Source organism: Camelus dromedarius, unplaced genomic scaffold (genome assembly GCF_036321535.1).
Source record: "Camelus dromedarius isolate mCamDro1 unplaced genomic scaffold, mCamDro1.pat HAP1_SCAFFOLD_169, whole genome shotgun sequence".
Classification (NCBI taxonomy): Eukaryota; Metazoa; Chordata; class Mammalia; order Artiodactyla; family Camelidae; genus Camelus; species Camelus dromedarius.
Window position 1 is genome coordinate 42,980 of NW_026989778.1, and position 14,693 is coordinate 57,672.

The 14,693-nt window shown below is 41.1% G+C and overlaps 1 protein-coding gene across 8 annotated transcripts in view; it reads left to right on the top strand.

Moving 5' to 3' along the window:
* Positions 1–14,693, top strand: part of LOC135320633 (uncharacterized) — a 135,720-nt gene that overhangs the window by 42,973 nt on the left and 78,054 nt on the right. For 4 of the 8 annotated variants that reach the window (XM_064483770.1, XM_064483772.1, XM_064483774.1 and 1 more), the window contains exons 14-16: positions 3,863–4,044; positions 6,527–6,751; positions 13,434–13,557. The gene's annotated coding sequence lies outside the window, so the exon portion shown is untranslated. Of the gene's footprint in view, positions 1–3,862; positions 4,045–4,596; positions 4,737–5,931; positions 6,263–6,526; positions 6,752–7,367; positions 12,894–13,433; positions 13,558–14,693 lie in introns of those variants that run through there. The other 4 variants (XM_064483775.1, XM_064483771.1, XM_064483773.1 and 1 more) reach the window with 4 other exon arrangements.

Sequence of the window (14,693 nt, forward strand, 5' to 3'; positions counted from 1 at the left end):
ACTCCCCTAAAGGTAAACTAAGCCTTTTTACTCATTGTGGATTCTACAATCTCTGTCTCATCCTGTCTTTCCCCAAGTTCCTGTTTACTATCACACAACTGTTAAAGACTATTTTCTTTGATTATACACAATAAATATGGGAGGATTTGAGAGGCTCTTGGAGTTGGCTCCCTACTCCCTCTCGCTTTCTTTCCTTTTTCCACAGTCTTGAGTCATTCATTCCATGTCGGTAAGACTTCTGCCAGCCAGAACCCACAGTTCCAGGTGAGAAGGATGCAGACTTTATCTCTCCTACCCGAGGGAGAGAGAGAAGAGAATTGAGATCTGCTCCCCCGTGGTCCCTTCCTGCCCCAGGGCCACTCCAGTTCACCTGCAGCCTTCTGGCCTCTGCTCTCAGGGCCTCTGTCCCAAGACTGACATCAGCCTTTTTTTCCCTTGTCAATATTTCCTGTGCCTTTCAGGAGTTGGTCTCTTCTCTGCAATTCCACCCTGGCAGATGTGACGGTGGTCAGCGTGCTGGTGGGCAGTCATTTGGGGACTCCCAGGAACCATTCTGATTCTCCTGAGTCTCTCATTCGGGGTTACAAAACTGTCGAGAACCGGAGGAAGCCCATTCACGTGAGGTCAACACAGTATTACATCACTTTCTTTTTATTTTTGAATTTTCAGTGGAGAAATTATTTGTAACAAACTGTTCCAGATTTTCGGCCGCCTGCTTTCCTCACCACTATTTCCTTGTTGGCTCTGGTGCTTGTTTAAAGAACCAGGTTTCTTCTCTGGTCATTTCTAGCAGCTGGGCTTGCCGAATCCTTGATCTGCATTTGAAGCAGAATGCTTCTTCGTGATGTCAAACTGATTTTCCTTGTCATGTCTTAATATTTTGTGTACACTCAGTAACTGTTTCAAGTGAAATGCTCTTGTCCAATTTCGGTTAACTCACATTTGCTGAACTCCTGCTTTCATGCTGAGGGCAGTTTCTTCTTCCTGTAATAAAATTTAGCAATTTGCATTTACTATGGGAAGGTACTGGCCCGAGGTGCTCTCGTTCTTAACAGTTTTAATAACAATTCACCCATTAAAATGTACAGTGGTTTTTACTCTATGCCCAGAATTGTGCATCCCATTCAATCTTAGAACATTTTCATCCCCCCAACAGGAAGCTCCTTACGCATAAGCAGACATCCCCATCTTCCCCATCCTCCCACAGCCCCAGGGAGCCACTTTTCTCTCTCTGTGGGTTTGCCTCTGCTGGAAATTTCATGTAAATCGAGTTACTTCATGTAAGTGGAAGCATCTATTGTGACTGACTTCTTTCACACTGAGTAACGTTTTCAATATTTGTCCACGTTGTGGCCTGGGTCAGTACTCAATGCTTTGCTATTGCTGAATAATATTCCTCTGTATGGCTGGGCCCCTCTGTTTACCCATTCATCAGGTGATAGGCATTTGGGTTGTTTCTGCTTTTTGGCTGTGATGAGTAATGGCTCCGTGAATATTCCTGTAGGAGTTTTTATGTGAACATTTGTTTTCAGTTCTCTTACGTGTGTGCCCAGGAAGCAAAATTGCCTGGTTATTCAGAAACCAAATGTTCAACTCTCTAAGGACCTGCCAGGCGTTTTTCCAAAGTGGCCAGGCTGTGTTACATCCTCACCAGCAACGGCTGCGTCCTCTGCATCTTCTGTGTCCTCATTAGTGCTTTTTACTCTTTTTTTGATTATAACCTATTGTAGTGAGTGTGAAGCGGTTTCTCCTAGTGGTTTTGACTTGATTTCCCTTACAGCTAATGATATTGAACATCGTTTCGTTGTGCTTATTGGTCATTTGTATATTTTCCTTGATAAATGTTTTTCAGATCCTCTATTCATTTTTTAATTGAGTTGCCTTTTTATTGTTGAGTTGTAGGAGGTTCTTTTTGTTTTTGTTTTGTTTTTTTTTTTTTTTTTTTTTTTTTGGTAGATACAAATTCCTTATCAGATAAATGATTTGAAAAAATTTCTGCTGTGTGTTGTTTTTTCACTTTCTGGATGGTGTCCTTTGAAACAATGTTTTAAAATTTGATGAACTCCAATTTATCTCTGTTTTCTTTTTCCTTGTCCTTTTTCCTTATCCTCTGTTTTCTTTTTCCTTGTCCTTTCCTTCAGTTTACCTTGTCCTTTTGGGGTAATATTTAATATCTGAGGTATTTTATTTAAACTTTTATACATAAAATAACTTAATTATTAGGACAGTTCTAGGAGACGGGTGCTGTTGTTGTCCCCAGTCTATGGATAGGAGACTGGGTTGCAGAAAATTTCACTGACTTATCAGTGTCAAAGCTACCCAGTGCTTTGGGAGTTCAGACCCTCATGTTTGTCCCCAGCGTCTGTGCTCTTCACCACCATGCTCCACTCCTTCCTGGAATCGTTAATGAAAAAGTCTTTACTTTTTTGATTTCTTGTTAGTTTTTGTTTTTCTCATTGGGGCCTCATCTCCTCATTTTCCTTAAAGAGATCAGTGTAGGTTTATTTTAGGTCTCATGTAGGCAGAAGCATTGCTATCAGTTAACTTCTTTATTACTCACTCCCCAGTGATGGCTGTTGCTAATTGACCTAATGAAGTCTTGCTTTAGTCTTTCCTTCTCATGACACTAACAACAGAGTCATGACTTACAGAATGCTTAAAGAAGAAAGTACTTGATTGATTTTATTTTGCTACCCAATCAAACCAATCAAATAAGAACCCCAGAGTTGACACAGACGGTAAGCCCTCCAGAATAGGGTCACTGTCTTCCTTGTGTTTCATTTGTTTGGTCACAGTGTCTGGATAGTGCCTTGCTGTCCAGCAGTTTTGTTAGGATACAGTGTTCGTGAATCATTGTAAGGACAGAATTTTGACAACAGACTGTGCTGTTCATTTCACGAGGGAAAAGTTAATATAGAAATACTGCTCAGATCTATTTTAAAATTAAGCTTGGAATTTTGAGAAGAGTTCAAGAAACCATACAAAGATCTTTTTCACTAATTTTAGATCTATCTTAGACACATTATGGTTACATAGCAGAGTACCTTATCAAGTAGATTTGACAAGAGTTGTGTATTATTGATTATTTGTTTTAGTTGAAATATTCTACCTGGGATAAAATATTCAGTGCCCATAAATGAACAAATATGTTTGTATTTCTATGCAACATGGGAGCAGACTTCATATGTTTCTATATAATATATATGACTGTGTGTTTTAATCTGTCTTTCAGTGTTTTTATAGTTTTTCAGCAATGTTGTAACTTTAGAATTCTTCTAAGAAAATCACCCCAGATTCTAGTGCAGTTTGTACTGTGTATCCTGTCTTATGCATGGGATTCCACTGTCCTCACAGGGAGGAATTTCCTCTTATATTGAGTTAGTATCAGTGTTAAAGGAACTGTGAATTCTAGGCCTTTGCTCTCCATGTGTTTGCAGTTGGCTGTCAATCGCGATTTTCCCTTTCTTGAGTTTTCATTGTTCAATTAGAATTTTTGAAAATAACTATTAATATGTTGCATCGATCTCCCTAGAAACTTGATGTGTTTGTGCTTTTCAGTTTTCAATTTATGAAAAATGTAAATACACACTTGTTTTTAAGTAGTCTTTTTTCACTAGATATTTGGTTACCTCTTTATAGTTAAAATATTTTTTTCCCAATGTATGAATCGGTGTGCATGTTTTAAAAGATACCTTACTTTTTATTTTTCTTATTGTAACAGTTATATTCATTGTAGAGAATTTAGAAAATACGGATAAACACATTAATAACTTAAAATGGCCTCTAATCTCACCTAGACATACAGTTGTAAGGTTTGAAATTGAGAATTACAAGTCCTCTCACATTGTTCTTCTTTTTCAAGTACGTTTTGGTTACTGAGACCCTCGAATTCCCATATGAATTGTAGCAGCAGCTAGTCAGTTTCTGCAGAGGAGACCGCAGGGATTTTGATCGAGACCACGTTGAATATACGGATCGTTCTGGGGAGCACTGCCATTCCAAAAGCGCTGTCTTCTGATCCAGCAATGTGCGTGGTTTGTCCAGGTATTTAGGTATTGTTTAATTTTTTTTTAACAATGCTTTGAGTTTACAGAGTTATTATACTTTTTTTTTTTTTTGCCTTTATACTGAGGACAATTGTGCCAGGTACCGGGATCAGAAGTGTATTTGAGCCCCGCCACTTGCTGCCACCATGGTCACTGTGCTCTTGCTTCACCCGCTCTACAATCTTGCACAGAATAGGACCTCAGTAACTCTCTCTCTCGAATGATTATATGCTTGTTGGATGATGCTTGAGAGTCCGTGTGATGATTTTTTTCCCCAGCCTTTCCCCACTTCTTTACTATGCCCTTTCTCTTCCTTTCCTCCAGCCTGGGTTTCAGTTTACCTGTGGCATTGATTTTTCTTGTCTGTAGACACTTCCTTTCACTGGTTCACGATAATTTTACATGTGGGCTGTGGAAACTTGCTAGATGTCAAGAAAGAGCCAATCCATTGCATGCTAGTATTTTTAGAGTGCATTATTATTTTATCAATTGAAATTAAATCAGGGTGACCCCCTGAGCCCTCCTGTGAGCTGTTTTTGCCATCCTACAGGTGATAATGCTCTGGCTGCTGAATGTGCCCTTTCCCCAGACTTGGTTTTGGAGTTAAGTCACCATCAGTGGAGCCCTCTCTTTAAAAGATGAAGAAAACATTTGCTCCTTCTCCCTGGTTGGGGACTTGGATGAGATGAGGTAACAGATAAAGAATGGAGCCCCACCTCATTCTAACACCCGCTCGTTCCGTTCCTTTCTCCACGGAAAAAGAGTACAATTCAACACTATAAAGATTGATTGTGAGCAAATGAGATAGACAGGACAACCGATCATTTATTAAATATACTTTCATGCCAGAAACAAATGTATTATTCACACAAAAAGCACACAAAGCACGGTAGTACCGTGATTACCAACGTGGGTCCGAGTTCGAGTCCTGCTCTGGAGTGACCAGTCCTGTGAGATGGAGAACTGGTAGGTCGGCTTAGCCTCTCCCGGGCTTGTTTTCTGTCCTGCAGAGATGGGGCTCGCTAGGCGTCCCTCCCCCATAGAGATGCTGTAGGGTGCAAATGATGCGCATGGGCAGCCCGAGCATAGCTGCTCATTCCTCGTAAGTGAAGGAGAGCATAGCTTTTGTGGTGAAGGCTTTATAACAGCCCAGTGTGGACTTTCAGTGCTCCGAAGGAATGCCTTGTGGTTTGGAGATGGGATTCTCATTTCTGTAAATACCCAAGGATTGTGTAATTGGGCCCTGCTGATTTGAATCTATTCTTTAGAAAGTACATATTGTAGATATATTTTTCAAGCATGCATGCTTTTTTCTTTTATCATTTATTGTTCTACCCTCTCTCTTGGTGGGACTTTTCATGGAATCCAGGAAACAGCCCTAAGCCACCTGCCTCTTCACAAGTCTCCGTGGCGGTTTTCTTCCCTGACTAGAAGAGGGTTCTGCATAGGGAATTTTCTTTGTTCCCCTTTTCTTGGAGTCTCTCTGTCTGTCTGCCCACCTCTCACCTGTCCAACTGTCCATTTCTCTTCCCACTCATTCTTCTGACTTGTTCCAAATAGCATTTCAGGCAGCTTACAGAAGAACAGATACCAAATAAACAGGTGAGATAATGGGACCAAGTTCAGACAGTGAGGCTAGGAGGCGAGCCTGTGTGAGTGTGGCAGGCATGAGAGACACGCGTCTGCCCTGTGACTTATAAGATCGACAGCAAGAGTGTGCCTGAGGCTCCCAGCAGACACAGGTTAACAGGGTTTGTGGGAGATGCTCACTGGCTGTGAAATAAATAAGTGGCTGAGGAGAAGCCCAGCCTTTCCAGCTACTAAGGCTTAGGAGAATATTTTGAGTGTCTTCAACATCAGAGTATTTCATCTTTTCTTTTGTCAGAGTTCTACATATAGATGGTTACATTCTGTACCTGGAAATTTCTACAAAATTTCTTCCCACTTGAGTCCCATGACTCGGGAATGGGGTGGTTCTGCTCATTGACTGGGGTTGGCCAGAAACCAAAAATGACAGCTTCAAAGGAGCCTGGGATTTGTCAGTTATGTTTTGTCAGTACTATAGAGTTCAAAAAATGCTTTCACAGTAACTCTCCATCTGAGGCGGCAGCGTGCTCTCTTACCAGCATCAGGAGCTCAGGGCCATGGGATGGTGGGGGCTGACTGCTTTGCCGTCAAGACAGCTGAGCTAGTCACTGCAGGTTTGATTCTTTTACGTAAGGCCTTTCATGTTCTTTACTTGAATGTTTCAACAGGGAGTTAATTAACTGAGTTAATTAACATTTAATAAATATGATTCTCTGTTGAAAAGACAGTTATAGACAGAATATAAGCTCTGAAGCCTTTAAAAACGGTTTCATTACTGAAATTTCAGTAGGGGAGATACACAGTTTATCTTATTTATGCCTGTCTTTTAAAGTAACAAAGAAACAAGACAGAAAAGGCAGAGGATTGTTTCTGTTCTTCCTTTCTGCTTGCAGGTGCCCTCACCTCCAGTAGCATCCATCCAGACACCGGAACTGACACTGGCCGTGCTCCGAACTGCCTCAGCCCTGAAGACACAACTGACAAATAGAAGGGGACCACGCCCTGTTACAGCAGGTGCTCTCACTTTGTGGATCCTTATGTAACTGAGCGGTGTTAATCAGGATTGCCCGTTCTACATTGTGTGGCGCTGCTGCGGTGTCTCCTAGTTACTTGTTTCTGTAAGTATTCATGTATTATTCCCCACTGAGTGGTACTACACGTCTAAAAATGCTTTTTTCAGATGAAAAATAATGTGCATTTAATATAATATGTCTGAAAAAAGGGGCAAAAGATTCTATCCTGGTCCCTCTACTCAGAGATAATAATTAACAATTTAACATTTATTTTCTGTTCTTTTCGTTAGTGTGTATCCTCTCTGTCATAAAAACCAGTGAGCACTCTGTCCCTGTTTACTGTTCGGAGACCTCCATTTTCCATTCGGCTTATTACATGTTTTTCTACAATATTCTATCTCCCCTGGCATGATTTTTAAAGACCAGTGTAGCATTCTGTCTTATGGAGGCATGGTCCATTTTACTTCGGACTTAAATAAACTTTTAAATTCCAAGTGTACTTAACTGAAATACTGAAAAGAGAACTGTGGTGGTACAGGAAGGCCCCTAACTCCCTTCTCATTATTTCCTGAGAGTAAAAGCTGTTGAAAATTTGGTATATATATTTCATGACCTTTATGCCTATGAGATACATATATATACACATATGAGAAATCAATATATAGGTGTGTGTATATATGCTTTATTTAAAAATGAGACCATACTATATGTTTTTCTGCAGCTCGCTTTATTCACTCAGGGGTATATCATGGACGTCCTCCCACTCCAGACTCACCCGGCCCTTTCAGATAGATTGGAGGGGTCTCCTGATGTGCGGGTGTCGTCTCTTGTCCACGGAAACATTTGGTGCGAGACTGCTGTGGACAAGGCCCTGGACCACGGCGAAACGCCGGCTCCCTCAGCGCCCGCAGCTCGCCTTGATTTACCGCATCATTGTCTTGATGGTGGACAGTTAAGTTTTCTCCATTTTCCACTGTCAGAAAGAATGTTTGAGTTGCATCCTTCTTGTACAGAACTTCCTGTGATCTTGTATGTGTATTCCTTTAGTTAAGGCTTCTGGAAATTTAGTCCCTGGATGTGACATTTACATTCATCACAGACTCCTTTCAAGTGACTAGAAATTCCTTCTCCATTGGGGAATGAAAAAATGCACAATTACTTATGTAACCAATTCTCTATCGCTGGATATGATTTCACTTCAGTTTTTCTTCCCACCTTTGTAAACAGTGCTGTGTAAATGCCCTGATGGGTACATCTTTTTGGACTGATTTTTTTTTCCTAAAGGAAACGATTCCTAGAAGTGGAGTTGAGTCAGTGTGTATGTACGTTTTTCAGAGCTTACAAATCCATTGATATGTCATCCTCTGAAAAAGTCGCTCATGATTTGTTCTCCCACAGATGGACACTAGCTAGATTATCTTAAAAATATTTGCCAATATGATAAGCAAAAGTGCTTTTTCATTGTTTTTTTTTGCATTTGATGACCAGTGAAGTTTTGAGCATTTTTCACTCATTAGTCATTTGACTTTTTTAAAATGAATGATTCCTTTTGTCCTTTGCCCACATTTAAGTGAGGGAGCTTCTTGTTGCTTTGTGACAGCTTTTTGTATGTTATGAAAATTAACTTCGTGAATTCATCAACATGTATCACAGAGCTTTTTCTTGTCATTTCTTTCCTTTCATTTTGTTCAGGAAGTTTTCTGATTTTTGTTGTGGCTCAAACTATTCTTAGGATAGTAAATGTCTTCCTTATGGGTTTTATCTTTGACATTATTCTTAGAAATACTCTCTTATAATGGAATAAATCTCTTCTGTAGGTATTTTTTAATCTCTAAGATGGAGATTATAATAGTACATGTTATAGTGAGGAGAAGTTGAGTTAATAAGAGCAAAGAGTTGTATTTGCTGTTACTAGTACTTTTTAATATTTACATCGCTATCTGCAATTTATCTTGTGGTCATTATGACAGGAGTAGAATTTATTCTTTCCAGGTGATTCTCTGTCCCAGGACAATTATCGAATTCATAATTTTCTCTTTGATTTGAAATCCCACCTGTACAAAATACTTACATACACTAGAGTCTTTTTTGAGCTCATGGTTCCCTTCTGTCAATCTCCTTTCCTTACTCCAGCACCATATCTTACATGTTGTAAAAATTTATTTAATAACTGGCAGTCTGATTTTTTTTGATTCTTTTCTTCCATCCCAAATTTTCTTGTCAAGTATTATGACTTTATTATTCCTGAAGAATTCCAAAATATTTTGTTCAAGTTAAAAAAAATCAGATTGGAATTTTCATGGGATTTTTTAGTAAGTTTTGAATTATTCTTAGGAGAACTTACATCTTTACAAAACTGCTTTTCTCCATGCAATATGTTTATGTCTCTACATTCATACCTCTTACTTTAACCCTCAGTACAGTCCTGAAGTTTCTCCATTTAGAATATGGGCATTATTTTTGAATTTATTCCAGATTATTGTTTATGTTTTTGTTAATTTTGTAAGTGAGAATTTTTTGCTATTATATTTTTAAATGTTTAAAACTGACATTTAGAAAGGAAGATTCGGTTTGTCAATACTCACTTTGTAACTTGTCATTTAAAATTGTAAGTATTATGTACTTGTTCCAGAATCCTTTCTTTTCTGTTTTTTAAAATTTGTTTCCAAGATTCTCAAAATGTTCATAGCTAAGTAGTATAGGTGGGGACACAGATGGAGAGAGGAAGTGTGGCTCACGAACAAACTGTGAGCAATTTCATGGCTGCCTTTAGGCTGGAGAAGCCACAGAAGAGCCCAGGTTAGACCAAGGGTGGCTTTGTATGCACTTGAAAGCCAGCTTTCCTGCCTGTATGGTGAAGCCTGGTGGGCGTGGCAGGTAGATGATCAAGGTCTGATCAAGGTCATTGGCTGCACAGAGCACTGTGTCTGTGAGAACTGGAGACCATTACCATGGGAAATGCTTGGCGCCAGGAACACTGCAGGGGAGCTGGGGAGCCTGTGTGTTAAGGATTTTCCAGCCCTGGGAGTGGGAAGATGAGACTCTGCATTCAGATCTGAGTTTGAATTCATCCTCTCTTGTTTACTGGTCCTCTGACTTTTGTCAAGTTATCTACCCGCTTTGAACTCCTGTTTTCTTGTCTCTCAAAACAGGAGAATTACAGCCTGCTGCTAGAGTGTTTGATCAGGGTAAATGATTTGTGTCTATAAGATGCCACGTACAGTCACAATCTCAGTGAGAAATGGGCTGTCGCCTCTTCTTCTGCAACTCAGTGCTCGATAAGACATCGGGGGAAAGCCAGTCCCTAATTTGTATGTGATGCAATGAGGAACAAAATTAACGTCTTGCCTTTCCCTAGCAGGATTCTTATTTCTTTGCTTCATTTACCTCTTTCCTCCTTTACTCTCCCCTTTCACCTCCTCCACCAAAAGAGACTGAGTCTGTCTCAGAACACTACATTCAAATTACTTTAAATGTTGGCTCATCCCCATGAAATTACAGTGAAATTAAAAATAATCTGTACACGTCCCAGACATGATTATATTTGATTTACACACACACACACACACACACACACACACACACACACACACACACACACACACAATCAGGCTACCTCCCATTTGCTGAGGGAGAAGGACCACTTTTTCTGAGTTTTCATTCACTGAGCGTGAGAGCAAAGTCTCTTAAGCAGAAATTCGCCTGGCTTCTTGCATGGTTTTTTAAATTGGATTTCTGCTTTGTGTCCACAGAAATAGACTCCTATTAGAAGAGGGGAAGTGGAGACATAGATATTCTGCTGAGATATTGGTGTCATCATATTTGAGTTGGAAAGGACTTACGACAGCATAGAGTCGTACCTTTTTATGGGTGAGAATCCATGATAGTGTAACTTGGACAAGAACCCGGGTCTTCTGTCTTCATGTCCACGCGGATGAAGAGGCAACTGGGTGGGGGATGGCAGGGATCCTTACTTGAGTTCCGGGGTCTTGCTAGTTTCCATTGTTCAGCTGCCTTTAGTTTATGTCCATGTGGCCTCTCATGGGAAGGTCACTCTATCCTGATAGATTGAGTTTCTAATCAGCAAAAAGGTCTGGACCCACTCATGTTTCCCAGAGATTTTCTGCTGACCTGCTGACAGTTTATATACATGAGATCTTAGAAACTGCTGGATATAAAATCCTTATTGTTATCATTTGCCCTCGAGTTCCACAGGAATGGGGTGCTGTCTCAGGCTGTCTAAGGCCAGCTCTGAACAAAGATAGGGTGATAGGCTGTGCAGCTGGACACTCCCCAGTCGAATGGGATTTCCACCTTAGTTTTTAGAATCAGGCAGATGAGTTCAAATCTTACCTTTACCAGTTATTAGCTTTGTGACCTTGAGGAAGAAACTTTACTTTTTTGGGGACAAATTTTCTTTATCCGTAAATAAGTTCAGTATTTATTTTAGGGTTTTTGTTTTAGAATTGAATGAGCTAATTCCCTCATTTATTCCTAAAATACTGATCACATGGTTCTATGCTGGTGACCTAGTGGTTGATTACTAAGGGACTCAGTAGTGAGAATGTGGGTGAGGCTCCCTGGATAATAGAGCTTATATTCCATGATATGCTTGTAAAAGACTGGATTGCAGTGGATTTTTAGTAAATGTCCATTCTTTTCCTAATCCCCATTGATTGTGTATATATCTTTATACTAATATATGAACAATTTTTTATTGCAATATAAGTCTTTTTGTAGTATTTAAAGTATGTAGCTATAACAAAAATACGTGAAATAAAATGATTTGACTTTTATTTTCTTTTCAATAAACAAAACAAAATAAAATAGAAAAGAAAAGAAAAAGTTTTGAAGGAGTAGAAATAATTTTATTTCCGTGTAATCGACTCCCTATGTTAGGTTTTTCGGTTGTGTTCTTAAACAGCATATAAAATTGACAGGTTTTGACTTCAGTGTTGATAGCTGGGTGAGTATAGTTTCTTTTTGTGGTTGTCTTTGATGAATTATTTGCACTAGATCATAAATAATGTGCATGTTACATATTGGAAACGAGGAAAGAGTGGAGACATACTACCTCCAATGCAGTCATTTTGTTACCGAGTCCAAACTCATTCTGCTCACCAAATGACAGGCCAATAAACTGGGAGATGAGGTGTTGGAGCAAGGAATAGTGACTTTATTTGCAAAGCTGGCAGACCCAGAAGATGGCAGACTGATGTCCTGAAGAACCATCTTCCCCAAGTCAGAATTGAGTCTCCTTTTATACTAAAAAGGGGTGGGGCTGCAGTTGGTTGTTGGAAACTTCTTGTTGTATGAATTGCTTGTCCTTTGAATCCGCTGTTCTTGCAGCTGTCCATGTGGATCAAATCATGTTGCCATTGTAATACCTCCAAAAGTAAAACAAAGTTATTCTCTATTTTGCAACTTGCCATCTCTACATAAGTGCAGATTAGTTAGCATCCTTCAAGATCACGGCCAGGAGAAGAGGCTGTCCTGGATATTTCAGTCTAAAGGCAACTTTCTTTTACAAATGGTGCAGAGATAGCAAGTCTGAGCCTAGAAAACAGGGCACAGGTTTAAAGCCAAAGGAACAGACCTAACATGGGGTCAAAATTGTTCTTTTCTATTACAATTCCCTTTTCCGCTTCATAGATAATTTTAGTAAGAAACATGAGCAATTTTGTATTTTTGCTTCTTAATAACCGATAAGTGGGCCAACTATATTTTTGTGAGCAGGGATGCTGTGCGGGCATAGGGGTCACAGCAAACTCTTGTTGGGGGTGGCCGACCCTGGAACATGTCTGATGCCCCGTGAGTGTTGGTGAGGGTCCCCTAGCCAGCGGCTCTCTTCAGGAGGCAGCATATGGGCATTGATATCTGGAGACCTCATTTTCGGCTGCAGGAAATTTTTTAGATACTGCGATTGAAAAATCACTCCAGCTGGGGATAATTAGGGAAAAAAGGAAAAGTAAAAGGGTTTGGAGTAGAGTAGAAGAGAAGGACATCAGATCACGGAGCCTGAGTGCTTGGCAGCGGGGCTTCGGGGGAGAGGGGAGCAGACGTGGGGAGGGGCCTGGCACCGGAACCAGCTCCTGCACCTGTCAACATGCCCAAGCCACATAGCTTTTAATTGGGCCACCTCTCTGGGCTGGATGTCACCCTGTGCAGAACCTTGAGAATCGAAGGTAAGGGGTGGGCAGCACTCACCTAGGGGTCACTGTAGATTTCGGTCAAGTCCACAGTGCCTTTTCTGTTCATGTGTCTTCACTTGTCCTTTATCTCAGGATCTGAGGAGGAGGAGAAAGGAACTCAGATAGAGATCCAGGAAGATATCCGACTGTGTTAAGAGAGGACAGACACAGTGACACGGGGAGCGAGGACACTTGCAGCAAAGTAAAATTACTTCACAACTATTGCTTCAGAGTTGCAGGTGTGAGAGAGCCTAAGCCTGTCTCAGAGTGCAGGGGACAAGTGGAAAGGAATGGCAAAATTTCCACTGAAAATTGAAATTTTGTTAAATAGCCTGCTACTGTTGCTTGTATCACTTGAATGAATGCAGGCATATTTCTGTGGGCATTTATAGGTTCACTCAACCCCACCAGCCCCTCTTGCCCCCATCGGGGATGGGATTTCTCAAGCACAGTGCACCTCCTGCTTCGGTGGGCCACGCTTCGGGTCCTCGCCTGGGGCCGGGCTGCTGCAAGGCACAGAGTCCCTGAGGCACGGCCTGTGATACACGACAGGAACATCTCTGCTATCGACTGAGGGCCTCCTTTTCCCCCTGCAGTGTAAGAATTCCGGTGACTGAGTTAGAAGCATGCTTCCAAGCTGTCCGTGTCCTCGGCATCCAGAAGCGGAGCCTGGAAGCTTCCGAATTTCTCCAGAATGCAGTCTACATTCACCTTCGGCAGGTGAGTGTATGTCCTTACACAAGTGGAGGAATTACTGCAGTTTTCCTGGAACTTACTCACCACTAGTCCATCTGATTTTTCTGTGCTAGGATTCAGTATGGCCTGCTAAAAAATCTGGAGTCAGATTTTGAAACCCTGATGAAGAGGATTATTTATTTTATTTCACTATATGATAATCTTTTACTTTCAAAATTCAGAATTTTTGGTTCTTTCAGGCATTTTTGGGGGGGTTCGCAAAATAAATTTGCTCTTACCGTCTTTGCGACCTGTTGCTTTGTGCCTCTCACCTGTCTTCTGTCACTTGTGAGGCAGTTCCATTTGTGACCCTGTCCGTGTTGTTCATGTTATACAACATAAAGTCTGTAAAAGTACAGTCCCTTTTACTCCGAAGACATTCCACAAATAACTCCTTAAATCTGGGTGTTGTTTTAAGAAGACAGAATCATTAGAACATGTAATTGCAGGTTGCTAGTGCAAAATCCCCAAATCAATAGTCTAGCTCAACATCTAAAATCTTTCTAATCTACCTTGGATTTGTATGGATAAGTGAAGCAATTTGCTAAGAATTGAACACCAGGGTTAGAATACAGGTTGGTGTAGCTCAGCAGGTCCTCCTGAGCCAGCGCTGTGCCAGAGGGCGGGGCCGAGGGAGAGGGCGGGGCTTAGGGAAATAGGAGGGCCAAGGAGGAGGAGGGTCCTGCCCTCCCTGAGCTGACAGTTTCATGGCAAACACCTTCACCATGTGAAGAACTTGGAGTTTCTTCTAAGAACACTAGGTTTGAAAAGAGTCATAAAAGAACGGGAGTGACAAAATCCAATTTGTGTCAAGTAGGGGAGAGCAGCTGGAAGGCCACTTGGGAGACTCGTGAGTCCAGGTGGGCAGTGTTGGTGGCTTCTACCTGAGCGGTGGGACAGTCAGTGGGACAGTCACCGGGAAAAAACGAACAGATTTTAGGCATGTTTAGATGGTAAAAAGGAAAGGATGAATGATGTCTGTGAAGGTAGGATGGAGTAAGGCCCAGGTTTCTGGGTGGATTAATGAGGTAAATGATGGTCCTGCTGTGCTCTGAGCAGGGAAAGCTGCAGAGGGAGCTTTGGGGGAACCCTGATGAGTTCAGCTGTGGATAAAGTGAAAG